Genomic DNA, 8,081 nt, shown 5'->3' with positions numbered 1-8,081 from the left:
TAATAAGCAATGCATTAGAATAAGCGATACAGCACGCGATGCACTACAATACGCAATGCAGCATAAAACGTAATTCGCAGCATAAAACGTAATTCACAGCAATACGCGATGTTCGCAATAAGCGAAGAACCATAATATACGCAAAAAGCAAAATTACTGCATTACAATACGCAATACATCACGTGATGCGCTGCTATGCGCAATGCACCACAATATCAGCAATGCACTACAATGAGAAATACGGCATGTAAAACACGCAATGCACCACCATCGGCGATTCAATACAATAAGCAATGCACCAACCATCATAGGCAATATAGCACAATAAGTAGTGCACCCTATCTATTCAGGGAACCGCAAAAAACAATGCACCACTGTATTCAGGGCACCACATTAAACAATACAGCACTTATTGCACCACCATCGGCAGTATAGCACAATAATTAGTGCACCACCATGCATCGCAATAAGCAATGCACCACCATATTCACTTACTCAGTGCACCGTAATAAGCAACGCACCACCATATTCAGTGCACCGCAATAAGCGATGCACCACCATATTCAGTGCACCGCAATAAGCAATGCACCACCATCGCGATGAGCAAAACAACACAATGCGTAATGTATCTCCATCGGCAATACGAAACAATAAGAGATACACCTCTACCATAGGCAATACAGAATAATAAGCAATGCACCAGAATACGCAATGAACCCCAATACACCATAAGCACTGCATCAGAATAAGCAATATGACACGTAATGCATTGAAATACGTAATGCATAACAATGAGAATTGAGTAATATTTACAGTGCACCAAAATAGTCATTCAATTTCCAGTTTCCCACTTTGATTTCGATACGTAATACACTGCGATCATAAATACAGCATAATACAGGATGCACCGCAATACATACGTTATACACAAGGATAGGCGATACACAATAAGTAACGAACCACTATATGCAGTGCATCACAGTGAAGAATTCACCACTATACACGGTGAATTTCAACACACAAAACACCATCATCGGCAATAAAGCACAATACTACCACTATATGCAGTGCACCACAATGAGAAATACAGCACAAAACACAATACACCACAATCGGCAATACAAATAAGTAGTGTACCATGGTAAGTAATGCACCACAATACGCAATACAACACAATACGAGATGCATCGCAATAGGCAAAGCACCATAATATGCAATGCGTGCAATGCACAACAATGCATAATAATAAGCACCATTACGATAAGCAAAAGCATTAATACACTACACACACTAATCGCAAAATAAGCAATGCAGCACCGGAATACAACACAATACGCGTTGTATCGTAATAAGCTAAGCACCATAATACGCAATGAGCCATAATATACTATAACCACTGCATTACCAGAAGCAATACAGCACACAGCACGTAAAGCATCACAATCAGTGATGTGTGTAATCAGTAATATAGTGCTCCACAATATGCAATGAAGCATACTACCCGATGCACCACAATTCGCAATACGGCACATTATGCGATGCATCGCAATACGCAAAGCACTATATAGTACTCAATGCACCACAATACGCAATAACGCTGCATCATAGCAACAATACAGCACCTGATGCACCGCACAATCAGCAATGCACCATTATTTACAGTGCACCACAATAAGCAAATGCAGCGCAATGATACACAGTACAATGATAGGACATTTTAGGCTTATGGTAGAATTAGGGCAGATTCGTTTACTTATATTTGTTACAGACAACTATTAGTCTGCAGTGACATCTAACGAGTCTTTACATGCTAAGAATCACCATAAGCGGAGAGAAATGTAATGGGCTTTTACTATGTTGTAGGCATTGGTAAAAGCTCGATTTGTTTACTTATATTTGTTACAGACTCATTACTGTTTGCAGTGACATCTAACAAGTCTTTACATATTACGAATCATCATAAGCGGAGAAAAATGTATTGGACTTTTACTACATTGTAGGCAATGGTAGAAGTTCGATTTGTTTACTTATATTTGTTATAGACTTATGTCTGTTCGCAGTGACATCTAATGAGTCTTTATATGCCAAGACAGAGTGAAGATCACTGTGTATTTGTTATAGACTTATGTCTGTTCGCAGTGACATCTAATGAGTCTTTATATGCCAAGACAGAGTGAAGATCACTGTGAGCTATATACTAAGTAAAAACTCAGTGGCGAAGATAAGGGTATTTAGGCTTTTACTACGTTTTAGGCTTTGGTTAAAAAGGTTGATTTGAGCGAGTGGGTGAATGAGGGAGTGACTGCGTGAGAGAGTGACCGAGTGAGCTACTGAGTGAGTGAGTGAGGGAAATAGTGAGCGGGTGAGCAGGCGAGTGAGTGGGAGAACGAGCTACTGAGTCCGTGAGTGGGGGAGTGACAGAGCGAATGAGTGGGCGAGTGGCTGGGTGAGCGAGCTACTGAGTCCTTGAGCGCGTGATCGAGCAAGCTACTGAGTCCGTGAGCGAGTAAGTGGATGAGTGAGGGAGCGAATGAATGGGCGAGAGCGTGAGTGTGGGATTCATCGGGCCAGCTACTCAGTCAGTGAGTGGGCGAGTGGATGAGTGAGTGGGTGAGCAGGCGAGTGGGCGAGTGAGTGGGAGATCGAGCTACTGAGTCGAGCAGGTGACTGAGTGAGCTACTAAGTCGGAGATCGAGCTACTGAGTCCGTGCGCGGGTGATTGATAGAGCGAATGAGTGGACGAGCGGCTCGGTGAGTGAGCTACTGAGTCCTTGAGCGAGTAATTAAGTAAGCGAGTGAGTGGGCGAGTGAGTGGGAGATCTAGCTACTGAGTCCGTGAGCAGGTGAGTGACTGGACAAGTGAGTGAGTGGGAGATTGAGCTACTGCGTCCGTGCGTGGGTGAGTGATAGAGCGAATGAGTGGGCGAGTGGCTGGGTGAGCGAGCTACTCAGTCATTGAGCGAGTAAGTAAGTGAGTGAGTGGTTGGGCGAGTGGGTGAGTGAGTGTGCGAGCGAGTTGGCGGGCGAGTTGTTGAGTGAGCGAGCGAGTGGGCGAATTGTTGAGTGAGCGAGCGAGTGGGCGAATTGTTGAGTAAGTGGGCGAGTTGGCGAGTTGTTGAGCGAGCGAGCGAGTGGGTGGGTGGGTGAGTGAGTGAGTGAGTGAGTGGGTGGGTGAGTGGGCGAGCGGGCGAGCGAGCGAGTGAGTGGGCGAGTGAGTGGGCGAGTGGTTGGGTGAGCGAGCTACTGAATAAAATAAATACTGATACTAATTATGTCGAAAATTATTAATTAAATATTGTATGTTTTGAATAGATATCACCAATTATACTTGTGATGAAAAGTTAGTCGAAAATTATATCTCCTCTTACATTTCTCACAATATGTACATTTACATTGTACATTTAACAAATACATATACGTACAAATACATTTTTTCTCACAATATCTTTTTTTTCGAAGTGTTTTCACTTTTTAGCATTTCTGAGCCAAAAATCTTCTGTTATGTCGTTGCGGTTTTGAAACCGCTTTCGTTGTATTCTTTAATGTAATATTACATACACCTCTTTTAATAGTTGTGTGTATTGTATTTGTGTGTTTCACCGTATATTTGTTTCCTATTGTTTTACTTGCTTGTTCATTCTATTTTATTCCTTTTATGTTTATTTGTTTGTTTCCCTTCCCCCCTTCGAGATAACTTCGCGCAGTTTTTGAACTCAAGCAAGGCTTTAAACAATAAGAAGCTGAGGCTATCTTTTACTAGTTTTGCTGATGGAGAAAATTAAACTTATGTTTATATTCACTTTATTCCATTAATTTCTTTTCCAGCATCAGTAGTAGGAAACGGGCATATTCCCGACAGGTCAAAATCCCAACAGGGTTGAAATCCCGAAAGGGTCGAACTGAAAATTTCAATTTCACCGGATACGCCGCTTTCCGTAATTTCTGTCGGAATTTGCATTTCTCACGGTGAGGGGCATTGTGGGGTGCCAATCAATTAAATCTTGAAATTTTAATTTTCACCGTATAAGCAAAACTTTGCCCTCTCTAACAGGATTTGCATTTCTCGCACCATAATATTTTGTATGTCTGGGGTGGTAGTCGTTTAAAAAATAAGTCTCAGTTATTCGACACATTCATACGATGTTTTGACTTGGCCTCTTGAATGTAGCATAAGCTAGTATTCCGTGTATTATGCAGTGGAGTTGGCGAGAGTTCACGTTATGTCCTGTTATTCTGCAACCCCTATCCTACTTGCTTATGCCGAATAGACGCTTCCCGTTGCTGAGCTGCTTATACATGTTTACATTGACGATTTACTTTTTTTTTCCTGTGATTGGTTTAATATTTGCAAAAGGGAATGAAGAATATATTAATCTTTATCCTTAAATTGCACTATTTGTAAAAATAAATTTAATTTTTTTTTATATGAAAATAAATTTCAGCTGTCCACCAGGGGTTTCAAACCATCAAACATTGCGGCAAAAATTAGAACTCTCCACGAAGTCCACGGGCAACAATCCTGCATCCGGAAATTCACAACGGCTTAATTCAGTGTTCAATGGGCAAATGGGAACCCGGTTAAAAAGGGGACCGAAATAATTGAAGACATTTAATTACTTTGAAATTATTACTTCAGTTTAAGTCAGTTTTGAAGCAATTGCTTTCGGTAATCGAATCATCATAAAGATGAGAGAATTTTTATCATTTATAACTAATTTACCAATTTTATAATGTTAAAAAATATATACATTCATCATGAGGCCCCAGGGCTGTTGCACTATCAGCCTTCCGATGTAAGCACTGCATGTAGTCAGGGCCAATGCCGTCTTAACGCATGTTCCCACCAGGGCATTTCCCGAGAATCTCAAGTGCAGATTGGGCCTCATGACAATAAGATCTAGTCAAAAACGTCGACATTCAGAATGTAAATATGTTAGCAGGTGCTTCCCATCAAGTGGGACCCAAAAAAGAAAAAAGCAGAAAACACCTTCGCCCAGTTCACCTGGGTTCACCCAGTTCACGCCCAGTTCAAACACCTTCGGCCTGGAACTGGAGAATAAGGGCAACTCTGCCCCGCGGAAAAATTCAGGAGGCATCAGTTTTCTAGGTGAGAACAATTAACACCGCTATAAAATAAAATTACCGACAGAAACCGCGAAGCGTGGATTATACGCTGAAATCAAAATTTCAAAATTTATTTGATCGCAATTCATTATGCTTATCGGAGCCCCAACGCCCCTCGCTGAAAGGAATGCAAACCCGCACAGAAAGTCGAAACGGCGGCTTATACAGTGAAATTAAAATGTCAAAATTTTATTTGACCGCAATTTATCATGCTGATTGGCACCCCAGAATGCCCCTCGCCGTGAGAAATGCAAATCTTGACATAAAACGCGAGGTGCGGCGTATACGGTAAAACTAAAATTTTCAATTCAACCCTTTCGGGATTTTGACCTGTCAACCCATGCTCCAGACCCATGTTCCACTACTGATGCTGCAAAAAACATTAATGGAATAAAGTGAATATAAAGATAAGTTTAATTTTAACCATCAGCAAAACTGGTAAAAGCGAGCCTCAGCTTCTTATTGTTAAAAGCCATGTTTGAGTTCAAAAGCTGATGTGTTAACATCCAATTGTCGCACATAAAACCTCTTGGGTGACGAAAAACATTTTATGGCTCATGAAACTAGAGCTTCAAAAAACGAAATCAGAAAATAGCTCTTCTTTTTGGATAATGTTAGGGGAAATACTAATTTTCGACAAACTTTTCATTACATTGTTTATTTGGTAACTTTCATTCAAAACATGCACAAATCCCAGCCTCTAATCATTACACCGACTAGCACATAATTCAAAACATACACAGTACTTAACTAATAATTTTCGACATAATTTTTACTCCTTATATAATTGAAGCGTTTCTCACTCGCTCACGGACTCGGTAGCTCGCTCGCCCACTTATTCGACCACCCACTCTACGGTTCACTCACTGGTTCACTCACTGGCCCACTCACATGAACACTCACGTACTCGCCTGCTCACCCACTCACTCACTCACGGACTCAGTAGTTCGCTCGATCAATCCCGCACTCACCCATTCACTCGCTCCGTCACTCACCCACTCGTTCACTCTCTTACGGACTCAGTAGCTCGCTCGCCCACTCACTCACCGGTTCACTCACTGCCTCACTCACACAAATACCCACTTACTCGCCTGCTCACCCACTCCCCGTTCACTCGCTCGTTCACTCTCTCACGGACTCAGTAGCTCGCTCGATTACGCGCCCATTCACTCGCTCCCTCCCTCACCCGTTCAAGAACTCAGTAGCTCGCTTACCCACCCACCCCCTCACTATTTCACTCGCTCTCCCACTCACTCGCGGGACTCGGTAGCTCGCTCGCCCATTCATTGTTCCAATCTCCCGTTTACCTCTCAGCACACGGACTCTGTAGCTCAATCACCCACAAACTCGCTCGCTTACTCGCCAAACCACTCGACCACTCACTCGCTCGCTTACTCGTCAAACCAATCACCCACTCACGCACTCAGCTCGCTCGCCCACTCATTCGCCCATCCACACACCCACTCACTCAGTCACGTGCTCCCTCGCTCACCCCTCACTCGCCTCCCCAATTGGTCACTCGCTCGCTCACTTACCCACTCGCCTGCTCCACCCCAATCACCCGTATATACGGGACTCAAGCGCGTACGCAGGAGGAGTATGGTGCATCATTGCATTGTTTTTTCAGAAATTATTGGGGGCTCAGCCCCTTTATAAAATTTATTGGGGTGGGGGCTCGAATGGCCTCATCCCTAGAGAAAACTTGAGGTCCCATGGATGTCCGTTAACGAGAGGTTCTCCTGTAGTTCGTTTTCTAGTAATAGACCTATTTAATTCCTAATTATATTCGGGATAGACCGGAAATTTGCATGATTGCATGCTATTTCGTCACTGTGAAACACCTCGAAGTTTCTGTCTGCGAAGTAATCTGGCGAGAACACCTACTAAATAGAATTCATGGTTCTGTGAGGCATTTGCCGTCGAACTTAATTGATGAGCAATATGAGCACACACGCAAATGCAAGACATTGAATTACAACAAGGACGTATCAAGTGTGATTTACTCGATTTAATCATGTTAATAATTTTGATTGCTCATTGGCTGAGATTGTTTATATATTTATTTATCCGTTATATGATTTCACATTGACGATTGCCGACGTTTCAAGATGATTGTATCAATTTTTTATTTTATTTTATATTTGTTGCTTTCGTCTGAGGAGACTATGTTATCTTTGATTTTCATAAAACTTTCTGGATACACCCGTCCTTCGGGAACGCCTAGATATCTCTCCGAGATGGGAAGCGGGGTGCTTCCGGTCTTCAAAGGACATTGAAAGGATTTTTCCTGAAGTCAATCATTATTGATTCTGCGTCAGAAATTATTGCAAAACATCTCTGAAAAATTTCTTTGCTACAAACCTTCTCCAGAGACTGGATAAAAGGAGTCGTATTTGAAGAAAAGAACTTGAAAAAAAAAGTCATGGGCCCCGTAGACTCCTCAATTTCTTTGTTGTTCTTCGGAATTTAATTAATTACTTTTTTCAGGCTTGCGTATTATTAAACCCCGACAAAGTGAGAGAAACCGAATTAATTTTTGTTGTTCGTAAACTGAATTGCGCTCAAGCCGAGACGTTCGTAAATCGAGAGTTGACTGTGCAGCAATTGACTACCGATCGAGTTAAGTCGAAAATGAAGGCGCCATCTATCGATGGTCACCCCAAGCTCGGTGGGGAAAGAAGTTGTTATCCTCTTATCCAGGATCAAATCCGCTAACCAAAGACCTTATAGAAGATATAAAGAAGCTTCTATACCTCCTCTAAGCCAAAAACTGGTCCGAACTGAATGTTTGCAAATCACGATAGCCGAAATTGGGCGAAAATACTGAAATGTCCCGGGAAATACGGACTACATGGTCAACAGAACTGAAGCGTTAATAATGACGTCACACTTGCCCTTGAAGATGGAAGATGAGTCAGCCTACAGTTTTAAAGAGCACTGGTATTACCAACTTGAAA

The sequence above is a fragment of the Pholcus phalangioides genome, unplaced genomic scaffold (genome assembly GCF_987345545.1).
Source record: "Pholcus phalangioides strain wild (caught in Gottingen) unplaced genomic scaffold, Ppha-v1.0 ptg000028l_1, whole genome shotgun sequence".
Taxonomy (NCBI): Eukaryota; Metazoa; Arthropoda; class Arachnida; order Araneae; family Pholcidae; genus Pholcus; species Pholcus phalangioides.
The sequence above is the reverse complement of the archived record's forward strand: the minus strand, read 5'-3'. Positions refer to the sequence as shown.